Genomic DNA, 9,717 nt, shown 5'->3' with positions numbered 1-9,717 from the left:
ATGCTTCAAAATCCATGGTTATCCACCTGGATTCCAAGCTAAACAACAACAACAACATCAGAGGAAGGGATTTGCTGCTATGGCACAGCAAGATTCTGCAGATGATGCACCTGATAACTCTAATGATACTGTGAGCATGGAGCAGTATAATCACTTGCTCAAGCTGCTAAGTCAACAGAATATTCAGCCAGATTCAGATAATGACAATCCTAAACTTGCAATGCTGGCAGGTAATTTCTGTCTTCTTGCTGGTATGAGTCATCAATGGATACTTGACAGTGGCTCTACTGATCATATCTGTCCTAATCTGGATAGTTTCATCTCTTATGATATTGTTGATGATAAGGATAGTTTTATTACTATTCCTGATGGTACAAAAGTTCAAGTGACACATATAGGGACAGTGAAAGTGAATGATGATCTCACTTTACACAAAGTTCTTTATGTTCCCCAATTTCAGTTCAGACTGATCTCTGTTAACAAATTATGTGCTGATTTGAAATGCAACATAATTTTTTCTGATGATCAATGTTTTATTCAGGGCCATTCTCTGAAAAGGCCTCAGATTCTTCTTGGTAGACTATCAGGTGGCTTGTATTGTGTCCAGAATACTATTACAACACAAAATCAGGATCAATCAAAGTTTTGTCACACAGCTGTTTCTAAAGATGTAGAGGACACAAGACTCTGGCATTTGCGGATGGGACATCTACCATTTTCTAAGCTTCAGTTGTTACTACCTCTTAAATCTGTTCAAGATTGTGTAAATACTACTGTTTGTCAAATTTGTCCTGCAGCAAGACAAGTAAGGAAATCTTTCCCTTCTAGCTATATCAAGAGTACAAAACCTTTTGCATTGTTGCACTTAGATATATGGGGGCCATACAAAACCCCATCACACTCTGGTTGTACTCAATTTCTGACAATTGTGGATGATTTTACGCGTTTTACTTGGGTTCATTTGCTTAAATCCAAATCTCAAGTATATGATGTTCTGATCAATTTTCTGGCTTATGTGGAGAATCAGTTTAAGACAACTGTGTTAAGTATTCGTTCTGACAATGCTTTAGAGCTTAGTGCTGGATTAGTTGCTCAACTTTGTAAAACTAAGGGGATTCTCCAGCAAACATCATGTGCTTACACTCCACAACAAAATGGTGTTGTGGAGCGAAAGCATAGACATCTGCTAGAAACTGCTAGGGCACTATCACTTCAGGCCAAATTACCACTTAAATTTTGGGGGGATTCTATCTTATGTGCCACTTACCTGATAAACAGAATGCCTCTACAATCCATTGCCAATCAAACACCTTATTTCAGACTCTATGGTTCTCTTCCTACATATGATGACTTAAGAGTTTATGGTTGTCTGTGTTATGTTTCTACACTGAAAGTCAATCGGTCTAAGTTTGAACCTAGAGCTACAGCTTGTGTTTTCCTTGGATATTCTAATTCTCAGAAAGGTTATAGAATTTATGATCTCAGGACTAACACAGAGTCAGTCTCCAGAGATGTGGTATTTCATGAATCCATTTTTCCTTTTCACATGATTGCTGATACATCTAAATCTGATTTTCTAAATAGTACTTTCCTTCCAAAGTTTTCCAGTTCTGTTCCATCTGTAGACACTCCTGTTGAACCTCCTAATACAAATCATCACACATCCCATGAATCTCAGAATAATAGTGATAGTACTCATAATGAGCATGAGTCTCAACAGCATGACAATAGTCATTGTGAACAGCATGATTCTCAGATAAATGACCCTCCTGTTAGACAATCTTCAAGGTCTAAACACCCCCCCACTTATCTGACTGATTACTATTGTAATCTAGCTACACATACTGAATTCCCAATTGATCACTGGTGCAATTTAGTGGATGGTACTTGTTTGCCTCCATCCCATTTTACCTTTTTATCACAACAGTCTGTCATTGCTGAGCCTACATCATATTCAGAAGCTGCTGCTAATCCAATTTGGGTTGCAGCTATGGAGAAAGAGCTTACAGCTCTTGAACATAATAAAACATGGGATCTTGTTCCTTTGCCACCCGGCAAGAAAGCCATTGGTAGTCGTTGGGTTTTCAAAGTGAAATTAAATGCAGATGGTTCATTAGAACGATGCAAAGCTCGTTTGGTAGCAAAAGGGTTCAATCAGAAACCTGGAATTGATTTTACAGAGACTTTTTCACCTGTGGTAAAGATGACCACAGTGAGATGTTTGTTATCTTTGGCTGCTAGTAAACGTTGGAAACTTTACCAACTTGATGTTAATAACGCATTCCTCCATGGAGATCTGCTAGAGGAAGTTTACATGACAGTACCTGAGGGTGTTCCAAACCCATATAATCTTGTTTGTCGATTAAGAAAATCTCTTTACGGGTTGAGACAAGCATCTCGACAGTGGTTCGATAAACTGACTGATACATTGTTGCTACAAGGATACACTCAGTCTAGAAATGATTACAGTTTATTCATCTACAAGCATGGAACTGATATCACAATTCTAGCTGTGTATGTGGATGACATTATTCTCACTGGAAGTAATCTCGAGCACATTCAATCAGTAAAGCAAGATCTTCACGATAAATTCAGCATAAAAGATCTTGGTGTACTGCATTATTTCTTAGGTATTGAAGTTACTTATTTCACTGATGGAATTGTCATGAGCCAAAACAAGTTTACTAAAGAGTTATTACAAGGATGTAATATGGATCTCTCCAAGCGTGCTGTCACACCACTACCTATACATCTCAAATTACATGCTGATGATGGTGATTTGTTATCAGACCCTGAAACTTACAGGTCCCATGTAGGCAAATTAAATTTTTTGACCAATACAAGGCCTGACTTAAGTTACACTGTACAGTGCCTCAGCCAATTTATGCAGAATCCTAGAACATCTCATCTCCAAGCCTTGCATCATACTCTACGATACATTTCTTCTACTGCTGGGCAGGGAATCAAACTTCAAGGTCCAGAAAAACTCACTCTCCAAGCCTTTTCAGACTCTGATTGGGCATCTTGTCCAAATACCAGACGTTCTGTAACAGGCTATGTTCTTCTCTTAGGAGGATCTCCTATTTCCTGGAAGTCGAAGAAGCAATCCACAGTTTCAAAGTCAAGCTCTGAGGCGGAATATCGAGCTATGGCAGCAGCTGCTTCTGAAGTCACTTGGGTCGTTCGACTTCTAGAAGAAATAGGTGTTTCTGGTCTTTCTCCAGTCACTCTCCATTGTGACAATCAATCAGCTTTACACATTGCAAAGAACCCAGTGTTTCACGAACGAACGAAGCACATTGAGGTCGATTGCCACTTCACTCGTGATAAAGTTCTTGAAGGATTGTTACAGCTCTCTTATCTTCCTACAAAGCATCAATTAGCTGATATCTTAACCAAGATTGTGCCGTCTCCACAGTTGCAAGATTTATGCTCCAAGTTAAGATTATCTGATTCTCAGATACCTCCTAACTTGAGGGAGGCTATTGGTAGTATTAGTTAGCTACATGTCACAGCTAATTAGTTGTACATATTCCAGCTGTCAATTAGTTGTAGGTTAGTTAGAGCTAGTTAGTTTTCCACTATTCTACTTGTATATATACTCTGTTGTTTAGTGAAATGAAACCACTTCTTCTCTTTCATCATTCTTCTCCTCTCTCACTACTCCTCCATAACTCTCTAAAAGCAGAAATTAACAGTGGTGTGCTAGAATTACGGTTGTACTAGTTAGTACTGTATATGCCAATGCAAGAGTATCTTCCATGTTCCATTCTGGAAATGCACATATTCTTTTGATCAGGAAGTAATCATTAATAACACAGGAAATAAACGATAAACAATGAAACTTTAGGGGCTGGTATTGTATCATGATTTTTAATGACTTTTATTGACTTTTAAAATCTAGATGTATTCAATTACAACTTTTAAATACTCTTTAAAAGTAAAGAGGTATTGTATTAGGATTTTTAAAAAATCTTTCAAAGTTTGAGGTATTGAATTACAACTTCTAAAGAGTTATTAAAAGACAGTTGTTATTCAATATATCAATGACTTTGGTGGAAAAATATAATTGATAGACTTTTAATGACTTTCTATGGAAAATTACATATATTTTTTCAGAAAATTGTCAGGCCATTCTTGAAAAGATTTGACATGACTTTATCTTCCCTCAATTAACCGGTCGCTCCAACCTAGGGTTCATCCTCTGCGAAAAGTCTCACCAATTCATCCTCTGTGAAAAAAGTTCATTTTCTTCTCTACTATGATTCTTTATTATCATTGTGTTTGCTGTATTGCCATCAATAGTGGTAGTATTAGTGCCCGGATATTGAAGGATATTTCACTGCAGAGGACTGCTACATCAGTAATCTAGCTCTCCACACCTGGAAGATGAAAAAGAATGCATAAGGTTTATGACGAGTGACAAGTGCAACATGTGCTTTTACAAGCCACAAAGGATACGAGTAATTCACCTGTACTTGACCACTTATTGCTTCATTAGCAAGCGTTGATTTTTAATATTACCTTCCGCACAGTAATGATACAAAGAAGAGTAAATGCCTGGGTAATGTTTTGCATAGTTTGGATTTTTTTTTGCCTTTGTTAAAGATAATATGATACAAGATCACAATTAACATTGTGTTTATAAATATGATTCAGTAAACAGTATTATAGTATATATAATACAACAATAATGCCTTGTACTCGACTTTGTAGTCGTCAGATTTGTGAACATACATCCACTCGACTTTGTAATCGTCAGATTTGTGAACATACATGGGTATAGCAGAAGATCGAGAGGGTATAGCAAAAGGTCTATAGGATTTTAGATAGGCTATTTATGATTTTAATAAAAGTCTATTAAAGTATTCCAAAGTCATGAATTTGTAAAAAAAAAGTCTGTTAAAGTTTTTAAAAGTCATTGTCTCAGGAGTCATGAATTGTTTTTGAAATCTTAAGAAGTCAAAGAGAGTCATTAAAAATCTATAAAATCCATTAAAGTCATCCTCCCAAAATTTGTCATTAAAAGTTATGATACAATACCAGCCCCTTAGTTAAATGAAAACCAGAAGAAATGGAAGGATTGTGAGGTCTGGAGATGAACTTTTAGGTGGAACTTGATGCATCTGGACAGGTTTTGTGGGATCCTGTTGGGTCTTGTGGAGCTTTTAGGAATGTTTTGGACTTGTTTGGACTTTGGAGCCTTAACATGGGTTTAATGGGCCCATAGTTGATTGATTGGGCTCCCGGTATTTGATGTCAAAAAAGGGGTGGGTGGGATATTTTTCTCAATTTTTATTTAATTTCCATTTGATCATTGATATTTATTGGGTTTTTTTAATTATTTCTATTAGATCATATATCTATATAGATAGATATTATTTAACTGATTTTATTACTCTTATCACAATTTAGATGAGCCGTTTATAAAAAATAAAAATCACGAAGAATGAATAAAATTCGAAAATCACATGCAAATTAGCAAAAATTTAAGCTTCAAAACAGGTTTAGGAAAATTTCTCTACGTGCAGCCGCGTTACGACAAACGGAGTGTGCAATTCTATACAAGTGGAATGACACAGTAAAAAAATTCGTTTGTTCCAATGTTACTAAAATAAATTAATCAATGCTGAGTTTGTCGAGTTTCAAATAAGATTGTCGAGTTTCAAGAAGCTTTTAGTCTTTTCGACAAGGTGCGATCTTTCCAATACATAAAACTTCATGATTATAGTTATGTGATTATTTATGAATTCACAGTATATGTTATAATATGTGGCTCATAATTTTCATGATTAAGTATAATGATGTGGTGTGCTTGAATCTATTAGTGTATGTGTTTTGTATCATATTTTGTCATTTCTTGATCTATTTTGCCTGATTCGGAGGAGATTGGGTATATGTAATCATTTTTATATCACATGATTAGTTACATTTTTGAGTTTTGGATTCGCATTTTCGATTTTTAGTTTTCGCTAGTGTACATGATAAATGTTTGCGTTTTTCCGGTTCTTGCACGGTGACGGTGGAGGTGGTGTAATGGCGCTTAATTAGAGCGTGCTTTGATATTAGATTATTCTGATTGACTTATTTTGTTGCATGATTTTAGTTTAGATTTGAAAATTTGGAATTTATTTGATTTTAATAGTAGTTAATGTAGGTCTTAATTTTAGTTTTTGTGAATGGCTAGTTGACTCTTTTAATTTATTTGGTTTTAAAATTTGAATTTTCTCTTCATACTTTAATTTGAACTTTTATGTAGTAATTAGAAGATTAATTAAAAGATTCAAATTTTGAATCTTATAAATGAATGCATTTAATTCTATTTGTACCATTTATGGGTTATTTGAATTTTGAATCTTGTAAATGAATGCATTTAAATCTATATACCATTTTGGTGGCCGAGTGTGACGATGGCGACGGTAGTTCCGGGATCAGCATGCGATCCGGTTTCAAAAAGGAAGGCGCTTCACTGTGCCTTAATGAAGGCGTTAATTGTGCCTCTTAATTGAGGGCGTAATTTGTGCTCCATAATTGATGGAGTTAATTGTGCCTTATTTGAGGTGTTAATTGGCTTAATTGAGGACGTTAATTGTGTCTTAATTAAGGGCGTTAATATTTTATTAATTGTACCTTAATTAAGAGCTTAATTGTCTCAATTATGAGTTATCATAATTGTGGGAATTTTTGATCAGCTCATGCAATATACACGTGATTTTAATATTAATTAACTATTGGATATATTATCTTTTATTTTTATAATATATATAATGTGTTATATATGTCGACTTATATTATTCTTGTTTTCTATCTTTTATTCTCAGGATTCTTGGAAGAAGACGGGTTTTTCTTTTCGGACATTAAAGTTTTATTGTCTAAATTTCCCCGGTCATCTTGCATGTCCGACGGTTAGATAATAAGCTTTCTTGAATGAAAGAATTATCACGGTGAACTGCTGATTCATATTGTTGAGATTTATTCTCATTTTCAAAAAAAAAAAAAAAAAAAAAAAAAAAAAAAATAAATTAATCAGTAGTAACAATCAAATCAACATGGTGGTCCAAAGACAGTCAATAACTGGGTGCTTCATCGCCATGTCTCCGTTATTCTTGTTTTTCACTGTTGCAGGTCCTCTGATTTTCTTATCTGGCCATGTCTTATAGCATAACCATGTTTTTGTTTCATTCCCCGAAGTGTAATTATAATATTCTGCGCGTGATCTCGTATAACTCTTTTAACTTCATTTTAGCTGGAACCGTAATATTCTCTAAATTGTGGCCAATCAGGCAAGAAATAAAGATCAAATATGTTTTTATAAGTGTTAATACAGAATATGAATTTGTATTAGGAGTCATGTATGTTACAGTTTTTCTCTTTGAGCAATAAACACATTTTTGTTGTTAACTTGCATGCATCGAAAACAAGTTGTCAATTTTTGATTTAAAAACTTATGATATATTTGATAAATTCTCCATAGATTTTTGATAGTAGATGAAATTCCTGTTTAATGAGCTAAACGATTGACTTTGATACTAAAAGATCAAGATTGATGTGATTCATATTTTAGCTCACCATCTGAGAAAAATGGTTCCATGCTTGCTTGGTCACCTTTAAATATACTGTACGTTTTTTCAAGAAAATATCTAGATAAAATACTGCTTTGTAGTTCTATATAAAATGACATCTGTTTGATCTTTGCTTCAGCCTACCAGAGCAAACATTGCCCGAGAGAATGTAAAACTTAACTCTAGAGATGAGTAGTCTAGTAAGGAATCCCACTCTGCGTCGTAGCCAGAGGTCTGGTCATGGATTCTTCTATGCGCAGGTGGATCAGAGTCGCGAAAAAATTGGGGAAGATGGTAAATTCGTGAGAATTGCTAGTTCAAGGAGAAAAGTGATCAACGTGTCGAAGCTGAGAACTTCACTGAGCTATAGGCGTGACAGGGCGAGGAAAAGGCAAATATTTCTGCAGAGTTACAACCTTGGTGGATCCTCATCGTCAGAGGATACTTCAGCTTCTCCAGATAAAAAACGAAAGGCCAAGAAACTCAAATTAGCTGCTGATAAAGTGAAGTCTGTTGCAGTCTCAGTCGTGTCTTTCATGAGAATTAGCTCATTCAGGTCTAATAGCTCCAGATTTACTGTCCGTGCCTTCTTCAGAGCACGAATTCAAGCTCCTTCTGACAGTTCTTCTGTTTCCAGTAATTAATATTCAAGATTCCCTTGAATTGAAATATATTAATATACATGTGCTCCGATTTGAATTTCAGATGTATTGATAAAAGGTAAAGGTCTGTATCGTTTGTTTCCAGAGGATCAAGAACAATAAATTGGAAACATCCTCATATGTTTGTAAATTCGAATACGAGAAACCTGAATCCCAACAGGATTGTTCTTGATAAGTAGTCCTAAATATTCTGTATCTTAAATTAACATATAATCATATGTCTAATTTCTAAGGTCACTTGATAACAAAACATTTTTGTCACACAACACTTGCTAAATATAGCACAAGTAATCCGTAAAAAACTGGGTACTCTCTCTGACCACACAGATGCTTATAATCAAATTGAAGTAAGCAAATCTCCATCTTTATTTCCTTTCCTGACCTGATGATTTAGGCCTGTGATCGAACACACCTCTCTTAGCCAATATGTTTGCAGCTCCACCTGGATATGCAAAACGAATATCATCAGAGGCTTCCTAAGTATAATGAGGTCAAGAAATTGTTGTTTGAGATGTATATGCTGCTGCTATTGCTTCCTTTTCATATTGATGCTCATTCTCGCGGGACTTACATATTATTTCTATAGGGAGTACAAGCCAGAAATACCTTCCTACCAGGTGAAATCTATGGACGTTAAATCATTTAATGTTGATCAGAAAGATCTAACTATCAATGTTGACATGATTGTATACGTGGAGGCTAACAATCCCAACTCACATATTCGGTTCAATTATGGGCATGATAGCGCGGTGGCAGTTTGGTACAAAAACACGAGCCTCTGCGCGGGGAAGCTCCCATCATTCGAACAGGGGACCAAAAACATAACCATAATGAATATTGAGATGACAGGGGAGAATGAATTTGGACAGGATCTTCAAGATGCACTCAAGACAAACCAAGAGACTGGACAGATTCCATTGCTTGTGACAGTTAAGGCGCCTGTGAGTGTTGTGCTGGGAAGTTTGCAAATGAGGGAGTTCAATGTATATGTCGAATGTCATTTGGTAATTGATAGCTTGGAACCTGGCAAGAAACCTAGGGTCGTATCTAGTTCATATGATATACATGCTTCTTATTAGGCTTAGTTATCAGATTTCTTTTTATTCTTTATTGAAACGAAAAATGTATACAACCAGCAATTTTATTGGAGCATTAGGAGCAGATAGATAGTTTTACGTTTATTTGTACACAGATTTGTTTTTCTCAGATTCACAATTGATTAAGAGATGTTGAATTTCCATGCAGTACATGTACACATGAACACAGAAAGTTAGAAACCCTTCCATCTTCGATGAATCCGAAAAATATTATAGTTGTTGATGCACCTAGTATATTACAAAATTGAACTAAAAATCCCGCTTTCTCGTAATTGATGTGTTATAGGTGGTGTTCGGAACCGGCAAGAAGCACTTTTTTTAAAAAAAGTTAGATTCTATTTTTCTTAACCCGTTTGTATAAAAATTTCACGTCGAAAGTACTTATAAAAAGCTGAG

Source organism: Daucus carota, chromosome 6 (assembly GCF_001625215.2).
Source record: "Daucus carota subsp. sativus chromosome 6, DH1 v3.0, whole genome shotgun sequence".
NCBI classification, from domain to species: Eukaryota; Viridiplantae; Streptophyta; class Magnoliopsida; order Apiales; family Apiaceae; genus Daucus; species Daucus carota.
The sequence above is the reverse complement of the archived record's forward strand: the minus strand, read 5'-3'. Positions refer to the sequence as shown.